Source organism: Ambystoma mexicanum, chromosome 6q, assembly GCF_040938575.1.
Source record: "Ambystoma mexicanum isolate Mex_15411 chromosome 6q, UKY_AmexF1_1, whole genome shotgun sequence".
Classification (NCBI taxonomy): domain Eukaryota; kingdom Metazoa; phylum Chordata; class Amphibia; order Caudata; family Ambystomatidae; genus Ambystoma; species Ambystoma mexicanum.
In genome coordinates this window covers 1,172,524,149-1,172,541,302 of record NC_090937.1, presented here as the reverse complement: position 1 = coordinate 1,172,541,302, position 17,154 = coordinate 1,172,524,149, and the positions used below count along the sequence as shown (strand labels likewise).

Sequence of the window (17,154 nt, the reverse complement as noted above, 5' to 3'; positions counted from 1 at the left end):
AGGAAGATGAGACGTAAAGGGCAACACTTATTCTTGGTAAAAGTCGACTAGACAGTGCGCGATCAGCAACCATATTGGGAGTAGATTGAAACTAATACAATGCGAGTTACTCTATTGCGTTAAAACATATCCCCAAAGGATCTACGTACAACACTTATAATGCAACATTACCAAAGTATGGTCATTGTTTTTTCACTGTTTCTAAAAGCTCCTATGGCTTATGCAGTGCATTTTTTCTTCTTTAATGATACGAATAGATATATCATTCTGGTGGTTTTCCGATAATAATGTAGGGCTAATTTTCTTCTTTTTTACTTGACAACGTTTTTCTCAGAATTTGGAGAAATAAGTGTCCTGAATATCTTGATATGCAGGATAGTGCAAGAAAAAGTGTCTGCTTGTCTCTGTTTCGCCTAGGTTACGATGTTGACACATTCTGTCCTACCTGGGCGTCTTGCTTAATAAACTCTTCTGTCAGTGTCTATTTCCAGTTTGTGCTCACTTAGTATGTTTTTGGTATGTTTTGTCGGTACTAATGTTTTTAGTTTTTTTCCCGTTATTTTAAAATTTATTTTTTTACCAACGCTAAGTACTTTGGAAGTTTAATGTTTTGCCCCAGTGATAAGCATCTAGCTTTTGTGTTGTCTTAGTTCTGCTTTCCATTACTTTGCGTATTGCTTATTTAAGGCCTGTTCTAATTCCCTAGCCAATTTATCCTTCTGTCTTTGGTTTTCTGTGCTGGTAATCTGCGCACATTACTGAAATAAGATTATAGTATACCTCTAATGTATTTTTCAGAGGCTTGTTTACATGGCTGACTATATTGTTCGATCTTGCACTGCATGATATTGGAGTGTGTTTGGGTTTTTGCTCTTGATAGTGCAGCAGAATTTAAAAATGCTTTTTGGGATTCTGTCCACCGGGGAGAATGGCCCGATCTCTGCCATGTACTCATGATTTTTCCATGTTTCAAAGCACATGTTTGCAGAACTAGAGGTTCAGGATTCCTGTGCGAGTTTTGTCCCACACTCCTCTTTTTTTGTGTTGGACCTTACACCTCACTCCCGTAAAGTGGGACAGGGGAGATGGTGCTGTCAAACAGTTTTAGCATTATTTTATTGGTGAGTTGAAGCATGCTAGATGCTTCGAATGTACGTAATGCTTTTTCCTTAGTGCTTTTTCCAGTTTAGAACTTCCAAAAGCACGTAATCTGGGACACTGGCAAGTGTTCCATTAAGGAATAGCTTGAGTTGGTGTTTTTTTTGTGTGCCTTATTCTAGAATACCATGAATTTTGTTATTTTTTTTAAATTTAGGTTCGCCTCCAAAGCACAGGATTTTTTGAGGATGTTAAGTTTGTGTTGGAGCTCTTCTTTGGTGTATGCAAGCATGACCATATTTCAGGCATGGGGCCTGAGATTATTCTAGCTATGTAGAGAATTCATTGTTACTTGGGCTGAGTTTACACCCCATCTCACTCCTCGTTCCTGTTTGAAGGCCCCAATTTGCATGCTGTTAAATTTCACCTTGCAACTGATTGAGTTGTACATGGATTTGTATTATGTTATATCTTCCATTCCAACCTGCAGTAATTTAAGATTTAATGCTGGGTGCACGATGAAGTCAAATGATTTTCGGAAAACTATAAAGCGTGTATATGGTTTCCGCTTTCCCCTATATATCTTAAAATATTTGCTTATCAAGGCCTGCATGGTGAAGATGTGGCCTGTGGTTCACTGTTTGGGTAGTCCGTTCTGACTCTCTAATGTAAAATATTACTGTAAATTGGAAAGTTCCATATTTTTTGGTTAATTGGGCTGCAGAATAGTTTACTGTTTAAGCCTAGGTTAACCTACTGTGGCCTACTCTGACAATCTCTTGACACATGTCACATTCCGCATGACACACTGGATCCCATACAGTCCTCCATAGTTACCTCCCATTGGCCCACTAAACCGGAGCCTTATTCCTCCAAACCTGCCAACCAAATGACCCATCTCCTTGCAGAAATACTCCTCTTTCCCCCAGTGAGTCCAGCCCAATTCTCCCCTGAGGGGGGGTGGGGTTATGTCCTTGGTATAAAGGCTGGCTGAGTCAGGGCCCCGCGAGCACCGCATTGCTAACCCCCTCCCCGCAGCCTCCCTGGTCCGGGCTACGGCTGGGTGTATTGTTTAATTGTGGGCTTCTCTTGTCGGCCGGAGCGGGCACACGCCTCTGATGGGCCCCTCTCACGGGCCGGCCCCAAGCTGCTCTTTTGTCCAGGCCCCCGTCACAGGGCCAGATCTGATAAGTTTGCCTTGGTGTGGAGAAGGGGAAAGGGAGGGGCTGCCTCCACAGCTGGGTACCCCCGTTGGCAGCCCCTCAGGCCTCTACCCAGAGCTCCCACGCTCACCTCGCTGTGCCTTCAACAGAGCTGCACCAGGGGCCCCCTTGAGGCCCCATGTCCATGACCACCGGTGACTGGAGGATGCTGATCGCTCCCAGACTCGCTGACCCCCGTCTCCGTAGCAGTGCGTCTTACCTACGGGCCTCTCTGCTCACATCGCCCTGTCAGTTTTCACAGTGATATTCATACAGCGCCACTATGAGATGATGTTTGCCCCCCCCCCCCGGAAGCTCTTTCGGTGTTGTGGCGCTGATGCGAACTGGTGGCGCTTCTGATGGTGTGTCTGCCATGGTTGTTAGGGCAGCAGATCAGGCTTGCCCGGTGGGCGGGGGCACCCAGCCTCCACCCAGGGGCCAGTGGGCCTCTTGAATGTAGTCGCGCTGTCAGACGTGGACTGCGTCAGCGGTCTGCTGTTACTGCTGGATGATGGTTGCCATCTTTGCTCTCGTCCAGGGCCACTCATGGCAGAGCTTCCATGGGTTCATTCAGCTAAATCTGCATTTCCCTGACCGCAATCATCCGCTCTGCAGTTCCCTTAACTGCGCCTCTTTAAACTAGCAGCATTTTGGCTCCAACACCGGCTTTCAACCAGCGTTGCTGGTCGTTTTCCCCAGGCTCCTCATGGAGGCTCTCAGAGGAGCGTCCTCATCATCGGTGCTCCAAGCCACCCTCCCAAAATTACAATATATATGTTACACATTGTTGTAACATTTAACACACTACTACATATTTTGTTACAAAGTCGCCCACCATATATGATTGTCTAACCCTGTACAGGGAAATGTAACCCCGCCCCCTAAATTCCCACGCTCTCATTAGATTCATTCCCCTAACCACCATCCCCTTTCACACACATTTGCATTAGCTCATATTTACAGTACAACCCCTTTTTAGGCTCTTCCCATAGTCAGTCGTGACATCATCACATGATTACAAATTCTCCTAGGTTGCGGAGAGTGTTCCCTGTGTTGGACTCTGTTAGCAGCCTGGAGTCTGCCTTCTCGTTCTACTGCTAGGCGGAACAAACAAGTCTGCAAAAGATCACTCCCGGACGTGGAGCGTGTCGCAGAGAGTTCATTTCTGTTCCCTGGACTCCCGGACTGCCGGTTAGTGGAGCATAAGAGGTTTCCAGTGTTGCTGCGATTTTGCGGCTTGAGGACTACACGCCTCCTACCTCCAATGTGGTAGGCACAAATCACTTAAACCGGTTGTGGGGTGATTTCTACAAGCTCAGCACAAACTATTGTTGATATGGCGGCTGCCAATTTAGGAAGTGGCAGAACGATAATCACTGAAAAGGGGCTGGTGGCATTAAAGGAAAAAAAGAAAAGTCTAGAGGGAGAAAAGGAGTGAGCTGCTCCTTCAGGAACAAAAGAGGGGTGTCTGCAGGGGGAGACGTCTCTAGTGACATCCTTCCCCCCTCTTTTCTCAGAAATGTGGGCAGACCTTATCAACTTCTGCAACGCCAATGGAAACCTTTCCCCCTACAGAGGAACACATTTCCATGAACGATAGTTCTACTTTGACAATGGCACTACAAAACCCTATTTCAAATGGATTGTGTCCTCCCACGTATTCCTCATCTTGTGATAATTCGTTTCGTCAGCTTCGCTGCATCGGAAAAAAAATTTCGGCAAAGGGTGCTGTGCTCGAGGTTGTGACGTTGAATGTCCCTCGAGAGGCTCCGTACCGTGTCAACGTCACCGATGGTATAAATGGCTCGAGTCGCGCCCGGTGGCTTCAGTTCCGTTTTTCCGATTGCTTCGCTCCTGTCAGTCTATGATGGAGAAGGCCCTCCGTGAGAGGAAAAGTAAGTTAGCGGTGGGGCGGGAGGCGTTGAAGGGCTCTTCGAAAGCCTTATCTAAAAAACATTAAAAAAATCATCTGACTCTAAGGAATCGGAACGCCATAAAAAGGGAGAGCTTTAGAAAAATAATGTTGCAGGTCTTTGAGAACGCAGCTTTGACCCCCTTGAAGAAACCTCAGAAAAGCCAGACCCCGGTCGCTCCTTTGGACGACGCAGGGAAGTCAGGAACTAAAACGTTAAGCCTAGTAGTACCCATAGATCTCGAGTCGACAAGTCGTTGAGAGATCCTCGAGGATCGAGTGCCTCTCCGATTCCTCATAAGAAACAAAAACTATCGAAGTCGGGTGCAACTTCGTCGACGCCATCGGCGTCGACTGCTCCGATAACGAAGCCTACTTTATCCTCAACGCCTTTGTCGAAGGCTTCGTCGAGTTTGTCGAAGGTTCCTTAGACTCCCTCAAAGAAAACACAGATTCCTTTGACAAATTATGAGGAAGAAGAGAGAAGGTTTACACCTTTACCAAGATCGGACTTCTTTAGGTCCATGTCTTCAATTTTTGAGGAATCTGGTTCAGATGATGAGGAGGTCACTCCTCTTGCAGTAAAATATGGGACTAGGCAAGTTCCAGAGGAATTGATAAAACCTGAGACAAAAATGAGAGATCTGAAACTCTGCATTCTGCTAGTGGTGTGGACACATCACCCGAATTGGAGTTTGCTACACCTGATCCTGCAGAACATGCAGACTCATGGGATAGGAATTTGATGAGTAGGGTGAATGAGTATATGGGTTGGGGAAGAGCCTCCCCTACGTTTGAACACGACAATATGACGGATATTATAGTCCGAGGACCCCAGAAAGATCCAGTTCTCCCCTTTCATAGGGCATTACAAAGAACAGTTGAGAAAAACTGGGAAAAACCTGATAGCATTGCTGCAGTAGACAGCAATCTCCAAAAAAAGTACCGAACTTCCACTTCTGACCCAGAATACCTGAGTAGACGCCCTACTCCAGAAAGCTTGGTTATTCAGGCAGCTACTACATCCAGGCAGGCAGCATACCCAACCATACCTCCGGACAGGGAGGATAAAAAGGTTGATGCCTGGGCTCGAAATATTTTCACGTCGGGTAGCATGGCCTTGAACTCTACCAATGTCACCTGTACCCTGGCCAGGTTCACACATACCCTGTGGGGATGCATTTCGGCGGTGGCTGAGCATATTCCGGAAGGCGAGGAAAGGGAAGGCTTCCTGAATATAGTCAATGACGGTAAAGAGGCAATGGGGGAATGCCTCCAGTCTGGACTGGATACTGCTGATAGTATTAGCAGGTCCATGGCATCAAGCACAGTGCTTCGCAGAGTTGCGTGGTTGAGAAAGTCGGGGTTTGCACCAGATGTACAGACCAGGCTTCTCAACATGCCCTTTGATGGCTCGAGGCTGTTTGGTAGTACGGCTGATGAGAGCCTGGAAAAACTACAGACCTCGAAAGCGGCAGCAAGGTCCCTTAGTGTCTCCGTGCGACAGCCTCAGAAACCCTATTCGGGCTCATCTTCATGGAGGGGTCGTCCTTTTTGATACTACTCCTCTGTTGGAAGAGGACAGGCTTTTCAAAGGGGCAGAAGAAATGTCACTCGTGGTGGACGAGCAAAGACTACAAAGCCATCTTCAGGAACGGCATCTATGCCCCCAGCCGCTCCTACAGCCGCCTCCAAATCTCTCTGAGGTCTTATCATACAAAAAACCTGTGGGAGGCAGAATCTCTCAACATCTGGAAGAATGGCGAGGCATTACTTCAGATGCATAGACACTGGAGACAGTAGCTCAAGGTTACTGCCCACCCTTCATAAAAAGACCTCACGATCATCCACCGGGAGCCAGCTCCACCAAAATTCCAGATCCGCTCCTTTGGCAGGAAATTATAACCCTGCTAGAGAAAGGTGCAATAGAACATGTACCTGTAGCGGAGAGGAACAAAGGCTGGTACTCCCCCTATTTTCTCATCCCCAAAAAGGACGGAGGATTGAGACCCATCTTGGACTTGAGAAAATTAAACAAATTCCTCAGGAAGGACAAGTTCAAGATGGTAACCCTTTCTCAGATCCTTCAGGCTCTCCAACTCTAAGACTGGTTGGTATCATTGGACATTCAGGATGCTTATTTTCATGTGCCAATCCATCCCAAGTACAGAAAATACCTGAGGTTTGCAGTTGGCAGTTCTCACTATCAGTTTCGAGTTCTGCCATTCGTGCTGACCTCCGTCCCGAGGGCTTTCACCAAAATGATGGCGGTAGTGGCAGCGAGTCTCGGGAGAGAGGGGATTCACGTATACCCCTACCTGGACGACTGGCTAATCAGAGCACGTTCTCCAGAACAAGCTCAGGAACACCTGTCGATCACCTGCCACTTCCTCCACAACCTGGGCTTCTCCCTCAATTTCAAGAAGTCCCACATGGTACCATCCCAACAACTCCAATTTATCAGAGCAGTCTTGGACACTTCCTCGGGGAAAGCCTCGCTTGCCCGAGGTGAGAGCTCTCCACATCCAGCAGATGGTAACAAAATTCCAAAAAGCCCAGCATCTACCGGCCTTAGATTTCCTGAGGTTGCTCGGCCTCATGGCATCCTGCATTTTTCTGGTGCCAGAGGCCAGATTGAGAATGAGATCCCTCCAATGGGCCCTCAGAACTCGGTGGTCCCAATTCTCGGGGAATATGTCCGATCTTCTGCAAGTCCCGAGCGCAGTTGCTCAGGATCTATCATGGTGGGCTTGCAACAAGAACATCCTCAAGGGAGAATCTTTTTGGCAACCATGGCCGGAGATAACAGTAGTGATGGACGCCTCACTCACGGGGTGGGGAGCACACACCAACGATCTGACAATCGGCGGACGTTGGTCTCCATCGGAGTCCAGACTACACATCAACCTTTTGGAGCTGAGGGCAATCAGACTAACTCTGAAGGCCTTCCTGCCCCCCGTACAGAGAAAGAATGTCCTGATAATGACGGACAACACAGTGGCCATGTACTGCCTCAACAAAAGGGGAGGCGTAGGATCACTACCTCTGTGCAGAGAGGCGATGCTGCTCTGCTTCTGGGCGATACAAGAGGGAATCTCTCTATCGGCAGTTCACCTAGCCGGAGAGCAGAACACAGCGGCAGACGCTCTGAGCAGGCAAAACACAGTCTCCCACGGGTGGGAGTTAGCTCAGGAAGTCCTTCTGTAGATCTTCGCCCTTTGGGGAACCCCTCAAGTGGATCTGTTTGCAACCTCGGTAAACCAAAATTGCGATCAGTATTGCTCAAGGGAATTTCCTCCGAGAGTAGCTCTAGGAGACGCGTTCGTAGTGGATTGGGATTTTCCCCTGCTGTACGCGTTTCCTCCAGTCCCTGTGATTCCTCAAGTAATCAGGAGGCTGAGAAAGTTCAGGAAGACCATGATCCTAATTGCCCCGTATTGGGCCAGGAGGACGTGGTACCCGGACCTTCTGGACATGTCCATCTGCCCTCCAATACGTCTTCAACAAAGAGAGGATCTTCTCTCGCAAGAGGAAGGTCGGGTTCTCCATCCAGAGGTCAACACGCTCAACCTTCATGCATGGTTTCTGAGAGGTTGAGATACAGGGATTGGGACCTTCCGGATGACATAATGGAGATTTTGCTTTCGGCCAGGAGGCCAGCAACAAAATCTTTGTACCGGTGGCGTTGGAATAAATTCAGTAACTGGTGCAAGGATAGAGATGTGGACCCCTTTCAATGTGGCACACCAATGGTGCTTTCTTTCCTGTTACATCTAGCCAATCTGGGGCTCCAAATCGGAACAATCAAAGGATACCTTGCTGCGCTGTCCATTTTTAAGCGCTCCTCGGAAGAGGTTTCTTACTTTAAAATACAATTAATAATACAGTTCTTAAAAGGATTTAAAAATGTATATCCACCAATACCATTTCATGTTCCAACCTGAGATTTAAATTTAGTTCTTAAATTCCTAACATGTATACCATTTGAGCCTCTGCACTTATGCCCATTGAGGCTTGTAACGGTAAAAACTGTCCTTCTTGTGGCATTAACATCAGCCAGCAGGGTTAGTGAACTACAGGCTCTCTCATGTAAACCTCCATACACCACCTTTTATAAAGACAAAGTGATTCTAAAAGTAAAACCATCTTTCCTACTGAAAGTAGTTTCCGACTTCCATTTGTCGCAGAAAATTGTTTTACCAACATTCTATCCTCCTCCTCATTTGGGAAAAGAAGAGGAGAGATTACATAGGCTGGACCCCAAGTGGGCTCTCAGTTTTTACATTGCAAGAATGTCAAAATTACGTCAAGACAACCAACTTTTTGTGGGATACACAGTCGTAAATTGGGGTTAGCGGTGACAAAACAAACCATATCCCGCTGGATTATTCTAGCCATATTGGAATGCTACAGATTAGCAGGAAAAGACCCACCGATGGGTTACATGCTCACTCCACAAGGGAAATGGCTACCTCTGCGGCTTTGAAGAGGGGAGTCCCTGCAAAAGATATTTGTTCAGCTGCAACATGGGCATCAATGCATACCTTCATCAAGCATTACTGCTTAGATGCCTCATCCTCAAATGAGGGACTTTTTGCCAGAGCAATACTTCACTCTGTACATGAAAACAAAAACTAGCACTCCCACCTCCAAATTGGTCACTGCTATGGGAATCTATCACAAGATGAGGAATACGTGGGTGGACACAATCCATTCGAAGAACAAGTAACTTACCAACTGTAAAGTTCTTTCGACTGAATGTTCCTCCCTCTTATTCCTCATCGACCCTCCCAGCCTACCCGGCAGCATAGTTTATATTTTCTTACAATTTCCTCTCACGATGGGCCTATCAGTCACAGCATACGCCTAGATGTTCCACGAATATTTCCTCGAAAAAACAGAACTGAAGCCAACGGGCGCGGCTCAAGCCATTTATACCATCGGTGACGTCGACACGGTACGAAGCCCGTCGAGGGACATTCGACACCACGACCTCGACCACAGCGCCCTATGCCAAACATTTTTTTCTGATGCAGCAAAGCTGGCAAAACGAATTACACAAGATGAGGAATACGTAGGAGGAACATCCAGTCGAAAGAACGTTACAGTTGGTAAGTAACTTGTTCTTCTAATTCATTAGAGTGTGTCACAATCTCACTGACAATTTTGGATTTGTTGGGGTGAGAAGACACTGGGAAGGGAGAGACAGGCCTGGCCATTGAACGGTGTCCAAGGCAATTCCATTTGAATCTATTGTCTTGGACCACTCCTTTGAGCGTCTATGCCACAACATTGAAGGCATTACCAAAAGAGGCTTTCAAACATCTTCCATGGGAGTGGATTTCTCTACAGAACAAAAGGGTCTGTCTTGCAACTCCCCTTTGGGAAACTCGGTGATTACTTCACCGAAGAAGCCAAGATCAATCCTAAAGCATCCATTGAATACAGATTTCTTTAGTCCTTGCAATACAGTGCCGAGGCGCGACTCGGCACTTGTAACATATATGTACACCTTGGGCCCAGCATCAATCTCTGCACTGCACCTTGTGCTATAATCATTGCTGAGACTCTATGACAACATTAAAGACGTGGTGCAGGATAACCCGAAGAAGATGCTCACGCTGGACACAAACCTTGCCTACTTGCTGGGAGGAACAAATAACATACACTTGGTTCTCAAACCTTTAACTCTGGAAGTAGCCAGTAGGGAAAATACCCTGGCGAATCATGGCATGGAAAGGCGGGATGTTCATGAGGATTTATGTCTGTACTGACTCTGACCCCTCTGACAATACTTTGGCGAGTTGCAGTTTTACACCTGATACTTCTACGGCTTTATTGAACGCCCAGCACGCGGAAGAAAATCGGGCAACTTCTCTATTAGAGCAAGAGAGTGTCACTTAACCTCGGGTGGTGATTGAAATCTCCCACTTCTCAAACAGCAAGGATCTTTATTACCAAGCCAAACCTAGGAGACAACGAAAGAAAAGGAAGGGCCAGGAAAAAAAGAAAAGCAAAAATTGGCCTGCCTCTAGTAATGCCTGCGTGACTATACTCCAGGCGGTTACCACAGCTCAGGCTATGACATTAAGGAAGAAAATTGCAACCAGGCAGAGCAAGATCACTACATTTTTGTGAAATCAGGTGCCATCTTCCTTGGTCTTGCCTGCTAGTCGGGCAGACCCTTTGGATACCGATGGATGGATGAGGGCCCTCGGGCCATCACTACTGCTCAGCAGCCACCAGCAGATTCAGCACCATCATTCTGCTGCAGCCAGCAGCAAATTCTCAATGCTGGCAAGCTTCGAAAATATGTGACTCCTCTGCGCAAAAGATGCAGGACAAATTCTGAGCCATGGTAATTGGTTGGGAGAGATCAACTCAGACCAACGAACTACTTTTTATGAACAGGAGCAAGATGAGGAAGGGGTTTCAAGCAATTCATTCACTGCGCGCCTTGCGGTCAGACGACCTACTTCAGGTTCTTTTTCCGAAACAAGGGTTGAAGAGATCCATATGCCATTTTACATCTAATCTCATAGCCCAAATAGTCTGGCAAGAAAGACATCTGCTGAAAACTGGGTTTGACTTGTATACACCGCAAGCAGCTACTGACTTTTTTTGGCCCCCAAAACAACAACGTGCAATACCCCCACTGCTTCCCTAAATACCAAAACTATAGAGGAAATGGGAAAGTCATCTCTGGAGGATTGGTCGTGGCTGGAAGCAGCGTTCAAAATGTTCACAAAGGTCCAGTCGGCCAGGAATGTCCTCTAGAATGGGGAATTAACTGTTGTAACATGGAATATGTGTGGGTTCATGATAGCCATAGACCTGAAGGTTTCCACCGCTCAGAGAGAGGTGATTACTGAATTTAACAATCTGTTGGCATCAGTGTGACATTTGTGGGTAGGGCGGAAGAGGTTCTGCTTGTAAACATTTATTGGAACCTGGCAAAAAAACAGTCTCCCAGCATTTCACAGGGTATTGGATGATGTTCTGGAGGGGTGACTGGTATCAAACATGCCACAAACTATTCTTATCGGTGGTTATTTTAATGCTAGGTGTGATGACGCCCAGAACGTCAGGGGCCAGGACGAAGAGTTTTTCACCTCTTTTCCAAAAGACAAGCCTTCAGTTATGTGGGATAGCCATTTGCGTAATTGGGGCCTGGAAATATGCTTGCCGGTGAGAGGAGAGTCTGGGCAACAGATGCACACCTGGAGCGGGGGAATGAGACTGTGATGGATTGACCATTTTTGTTTCCTCTGCCCTGAGCTCTAGGTGTTGGCCTCTGGAGCGCGGCCCCTTCCGGGGAAGTGACCATTGTCCGCTGATACTCATCTTGAGCAGGCCTTTCCAGAGGTGCACGGTTACCCCAACAGTTTTGTTCATTACTCCAGCAAGAGGTGGACTGACGGTAAACTGTAACACACTCACATGTAAACATTTTCTTCACCTTTTTGCTCGACTGGTTGATAGTGAGTGAGGGTACTAGCACTGGAGAATTCTCAGCAGAGTTGTTCAGTGGCACTCTCAGCAAATGTCTTGCACTTCTGGCTAAAAAGGGAACTTTTCAGGGTTCACAGAATCATCTACATGTATACAATGCAAATATAGTGCAGGCAAGGAAGAACAAAAGGCAAGACCGTAGAAAACGAAGGGTACTAGCCTTGCCTGCACTACAGCACATCTTGGAAAAAAGAAAGATACTTTGTTGATACAAGTGAATCTTTAAATTATTTAGAGTGAACGCATACATTGAGCAGAATCAGGAGACTCTTCGGCCGTGGTGAAGAACAACCCTGCCAGTTTTCGGTCTATAATCAAGGCTCAATCGTATGCTCCTGACCAGGAAAGTGTCTCTTCCATACCGGAGCAGACATGGATTGGATAATATATGCAAAAATGTGCATTACCCGCAATCCCATGAATTGGGTACTTTCCCCTGGGAGGAAGATGACCTTTTATGGGCTATAGGGCGAGCTCTGGCTTCTAGAGCCCTGGTTTCCGATGGTATCCTGCCTTTCCTCCTAAAGAAGGATCCCTCGCTCTGGGTGGGCCTCTTGATGACCCTTTTTAAGAGCATCTACCTAGCGCATGGAGCCCCCCCCCCACCTCCCACGTGGCAACAGTCAATTATAATACCTATATACAAACATAGGGATGTTGCAGACCCTATAAATTATAGGTCGATTGCCCTTTTAGATTCTTCAAGTAAAATGTTCTCTTCCTTGTTGCTTGGAGACCTAAACCATCAGCTAGAGCCACTAAACTTGCCTTTGACCTTCCAGGTGGGGTTTCTTTCCTGTATGGGAAGTACACTGAATGCGACAGTACTATCGCAATTGTTGACGTCTGTAAAAAAAAAAAAAAAAAATAAACAAAAAAATAAAAATAAAGGGCTGATGGGCCCGGTCTACATGGCATCTATAGACATGTCGAGTGCATTTGATAATGTGAGTCGTAAACATCTTATGTTTGTTTGTTTGTTTATTAATTTGTAGGGCGCACCAAACCTTAGGTAACTGGGCGCAACAGAATACAAAGGATACTTATTTAGTTAAGTGAGGACAGATAAGGCATATATTCATTAAAACAAAGACAATACATATATAAAAAGCAGAGTCGTTCCAGGCTAGTACATGTCAGTTAGTCATAGTGGTCATTGGATCGTGGCCAGCTAAGGGTATTGCATCTGAAGCTGTAGTGGGACTGATCTGTTCTAAGCTCGAGTGGGAGTACATTCCAATACTGAGAAGCTTTTACTGGGAAGCTATTTCCACCCTTTTTTTAAAACCTGAATCTAGGTATTTGTAGGCAGTGGGAGTTGACCGCTCTAGAAGGGCGGGTGGAAATTCTTCTGATTTATTCTTTCCGTGAGATAAGATGGGGCTGCGTTATTTAGACATTTGAAGGTTAACAACACTGTTTTGAATAGGATCCTATCGCTAATTTTAAGCCACTGATGGTCTCTCCTTGATTTGGATATGCGTTCTCTAGTTGGGAAGTTCAAGGCCGTTCTAAGGGCATTATTTTGCAATGTCTGGATTTTGTTGTGATGTATTTGTTGGCTCCCAAATAAAGGGCATTGCATTATCAAGTTTGGATAATATTAGGGCATTGGCTAAGATAATGCAGCTAGTTTGTGTGAGGAATGGCCTGCAAGATCTAATAAGTTTACAGGTGTAGGCCGTTGATGAGGCCAGGGAATTTACCTGTTTTTTTAAGGTAAGGGTAGAGTCATGGTAGAAGCCTAGCGTCTTCACTTCTTTGGCTACTGTAATTATGTTGCCATCAATGTTGAAGGCATAGTACTTTGTGCCAAGTTTTGTTAGATTGGAGGCTGAGCCAAGAATCAGGATTTCAGTTGTATCGTCATTCAGGCAGAGGCCATAAGTTGCCATCCATGCCTGAATGAGGATGTATATTTAATTAACCAAGGCCATATCAGAAATTAAATTGCCTGAAAGGGGAATGAGGATCTGGGAGTCGTCTGCGTAGTTCGTGTAAGTGACACCCAGTCTGTCCAATTTGTCAAATAGGGGTTTGGTAAAAATATTATACATAGTTGGCAAGACACAAGAGCCCTGTGGGACGCCACATGTAGTTTGAATAGGGTCTGCTGATGCCGAGGTGGAGAAAACTTGCATAATTCTGTTGTCCAAGAATGACTGGACCCAAGCTATGGATTCGCTTTAGAAGTGGGCAGCCGATGCTAGGTGCTTGCATAAAACTGCATGGTCCACCAAATCACCCACTAAGAGATCCATGGTAGCCAGAGAATTCAGAAGATTCCACATCGACATCTTTATTTCTTCAAGAAACGCGATATCAGAGGGGCGAGGAGAGGCCGATCCCCAATGGCAACATAGGACGCACCTTCTGAAGCTTGGGCATTTCCAAAAAGGCGGGGGTGGGTGTCGTGATTTGGAGGGGTCTCCTTATGACGATCCCGAAATCCTGGGCTGACACATAGGGAAGAGCAATGCTGGTGGTGAGGACCATCCGGGACACAACCATCACCCTTGCCACGGTCTATGCACCTAATCGGGGACAGAAGAAGTTTCTTCACAAAATCATTGAGAAGGTGTTCAACATGTCACAAGGATGCATAATCCAGGAAGGTGATTTTAACACGTGGATGAATAGTTCCCTGGACAGGCAAACTAGAGATGACACACGAAATCCACTGCAGGCACACGCAGAAGCTGAAATTAAAACGACACTTGACCTGTACGGCCTTGGTGATAGTTGGAGACACCTACACCCATCAAACAAGGGCTTCACCTTTCACTCTATTCCCCCATGATACTCTCACACAAATCGATTACATATTCCTCTCACGGGGCATGTTGGGAATACTAGGTGCCGCGAATATCTACCCCATTGCATGGTCGGATCACGATATGGTCGTGCTAGACATGGACTGGGATGGCCTTACACCTCGAAATACAAAATGGAGGTGCAACGAATCTCTGTGGTCCGACATAGTCTTCAGGGAAGAGTTGGAGAATGAAATCAAACAGTTCTTTATTAGCAATGATACGGGCGAGGTCGCAAAGGTGTCTGTATGGGAAGCAGCCAAGGCCACATGGAGGGGGATCCTTATCAGGGAAGGGGCCCGGAAGAAAAGGGAACATACTCTCCTGGAAAGAAACCTTTGGGAGAAAATAAACACAGCGGAAAGGCTTTTACAGACCTCCCTACAAGACAGATCTAAACACCTCTCTGAGGCCAAAGAGCTCAGGGAAGAACTGAAGGCACTAGATGTAGGTAAAACTGCCCAGTCTCTCCTATATTTGAAGCAAAAATATTATGAAAAGGGGGACAAAGCTGATGCCATCTTGGCGGCCCGGCTGCGGGCGCAGAGGGTCGAGAGGTGGCTAGACGCAGTAGATAGAATGGATAGTACCCTTACAATCACGTCCTGAATCCTCCCCAGAAGGGCTACAAGAAACATTTGCCTCCTTCTATGAAGAACTGTATACTAACGACCCCCCCCCCCTGCCGGGAGCTTCAACGCCTATCTCGAAGAGTCATCTCTCCCTGCATAGTCCTCGACGCTATCAAACGTCTTAAGGTGGGAAAGGCCCCAGGGGAGGACGGCTTCACCCTGGGTTTCTTTAATACGTTCTCCACGCTCCTGCCCCCTTTCTCATTGTCTCTTCAATGACATATTTGAGACAGGTCAGGCACACCCGTCCTTTGCTCAGGCCCTCCTAACGGTTATCCCAAAGTAAGGCAGAGACCCAAAGCTCTGCGGATCATACCGCCCCATTTCACTCTTCAACATAGATGCCAAAATATATGAGAATGATTGCGGCCCGGTTAAAGATACACCTGCCGAGATTGATACACTCTGACCAAGTCGGTTTTGCAATGAGGAGACGGGGTGCAGACACATGGAAGACGCTCCACCTGATAAATGAGTAGGGAGGGGGGACCCGTCGCTCCTTTTACTAGGTGCCGAAAAGGCATTCAATAGGGTGTCCTGGGACTTCTTGGAAAGGGTTCTAGTCTGGATAGGCCTGGGACCAAGACTCAGACGAGCTATTAAGGCAATATACTCAGCTCCGGAGACCTCTGTTGCAGTAAATGGTGGGTACTTTAGGTGGTTTGCACTGAAGAGGCGGACGGGACAGGGCTGCCCGTTGTCTGCAATACTATTTGTGTTGTCCCTCAAATCGCTTGCCCAGAAACGGAGGCTTGATAAAAGGGTATAGGGAATGAGTAGGTGAGCGAGAATACAAACGGCCTATATGCCGATGATATCCTTCTACACTTATCCAACCCCCTGTCATCTATTCCTGCCATAATTGAGATAATAGAAAAATATGGTCAATTGGCAGGCCTTAAGATTAACACAGGGAAATCGGTCATCCTCCCGATCAACAAGAGCAGAGACTCGTAGATCGAACGATTTGCACCCCTAGGGATGAGGATTAGCCTTACCACACTTCGGTACCTAGGCATAAATGTTACTCGAGAACTGGGAGAGTTATACGAAGCGAACTTCCCCCCGTCCCACCCCCCCACTATCACTCACCATGGGTAAGGATATTGAGAGATGGACCAAGCTTACCATCTCGTGGATGGGCCGCCTGAATGCCATTTAAAATGGTAATCCTACCAAAAATACTCTTATCTGTTCCAAATGCTCCCCATTCGACTACCTAAAAAATACTTCACCACCATTAGAAGGGCCCTCCTTAGCTTCCAATGGCAAAAACAAGAAACCCAGGGTCCCAAGGACATTACTCCACCTCCAGGAAAGATAGTGGAGGGTTAGGCCTCCCGAAATTGGAGCTGTATTACTGGGCCACCGACCTGAGAGTACTGGTTCCACATCTCAGGCAGCAGGTAGACCTGCAGTGGGTGGGCTTGGACAACTATCATCTCTGCACATTCACAGTGGAGGAATGGCTTTGGGTGCCCGGACCTAAATTATTAAACAGAATTAAAAATCATCCCATCCTTGGAGCTATATGGGCCATGTGGAAACCGGGTAAGGGGATCACGACCTGGTCCTCCCCCCCCCTTAACCCTGCTAAGAGTGAAACTCTTTTCCTCCCACTCTTAGACATGATTTGAGGTGTTCCTTTGACTTTGTATGTGTTTTTTGGGCTATGGGGTCCTTTACCCCATAGGGCTTCATGTGTTTTTGGTATATGGGTTACACAGCACCCTCCGTGCCATAACCCAGGGGTGTCGTAGCGACCCCCAAACATAAACTCCATACCCTGGGACTGACTACTGTCTCCCAGGGCATGTAAAGTCACCATTGGCTTTACTAGTCTCAAATTGTGAACAGAACCAGTACAAACCATCCTATTGTGGACGTACAGGTCGGGGCAATTCGATTGTCCCGGGGTCTGTTGTTCGAGGGGGCACTGTCCAGTCCCCCCCGACCGAGTTTTGGCTGGTGACAGTGGATACTAC

General features: G+C 46.9%; 1 protein-coding gene across 1 annotated transcript in view; it reads left to right on the top strand.

Annotated features, from left to right (window-relative positions):
• The window catches only part of LIAS (lipoic acid synthetase), a 487,597-nt gene that overhangs the window by 184 nt on the left and 470,259 nt on the right, over window positions 1-17,154 (top strand). The window lies entirely within an intron of this gene.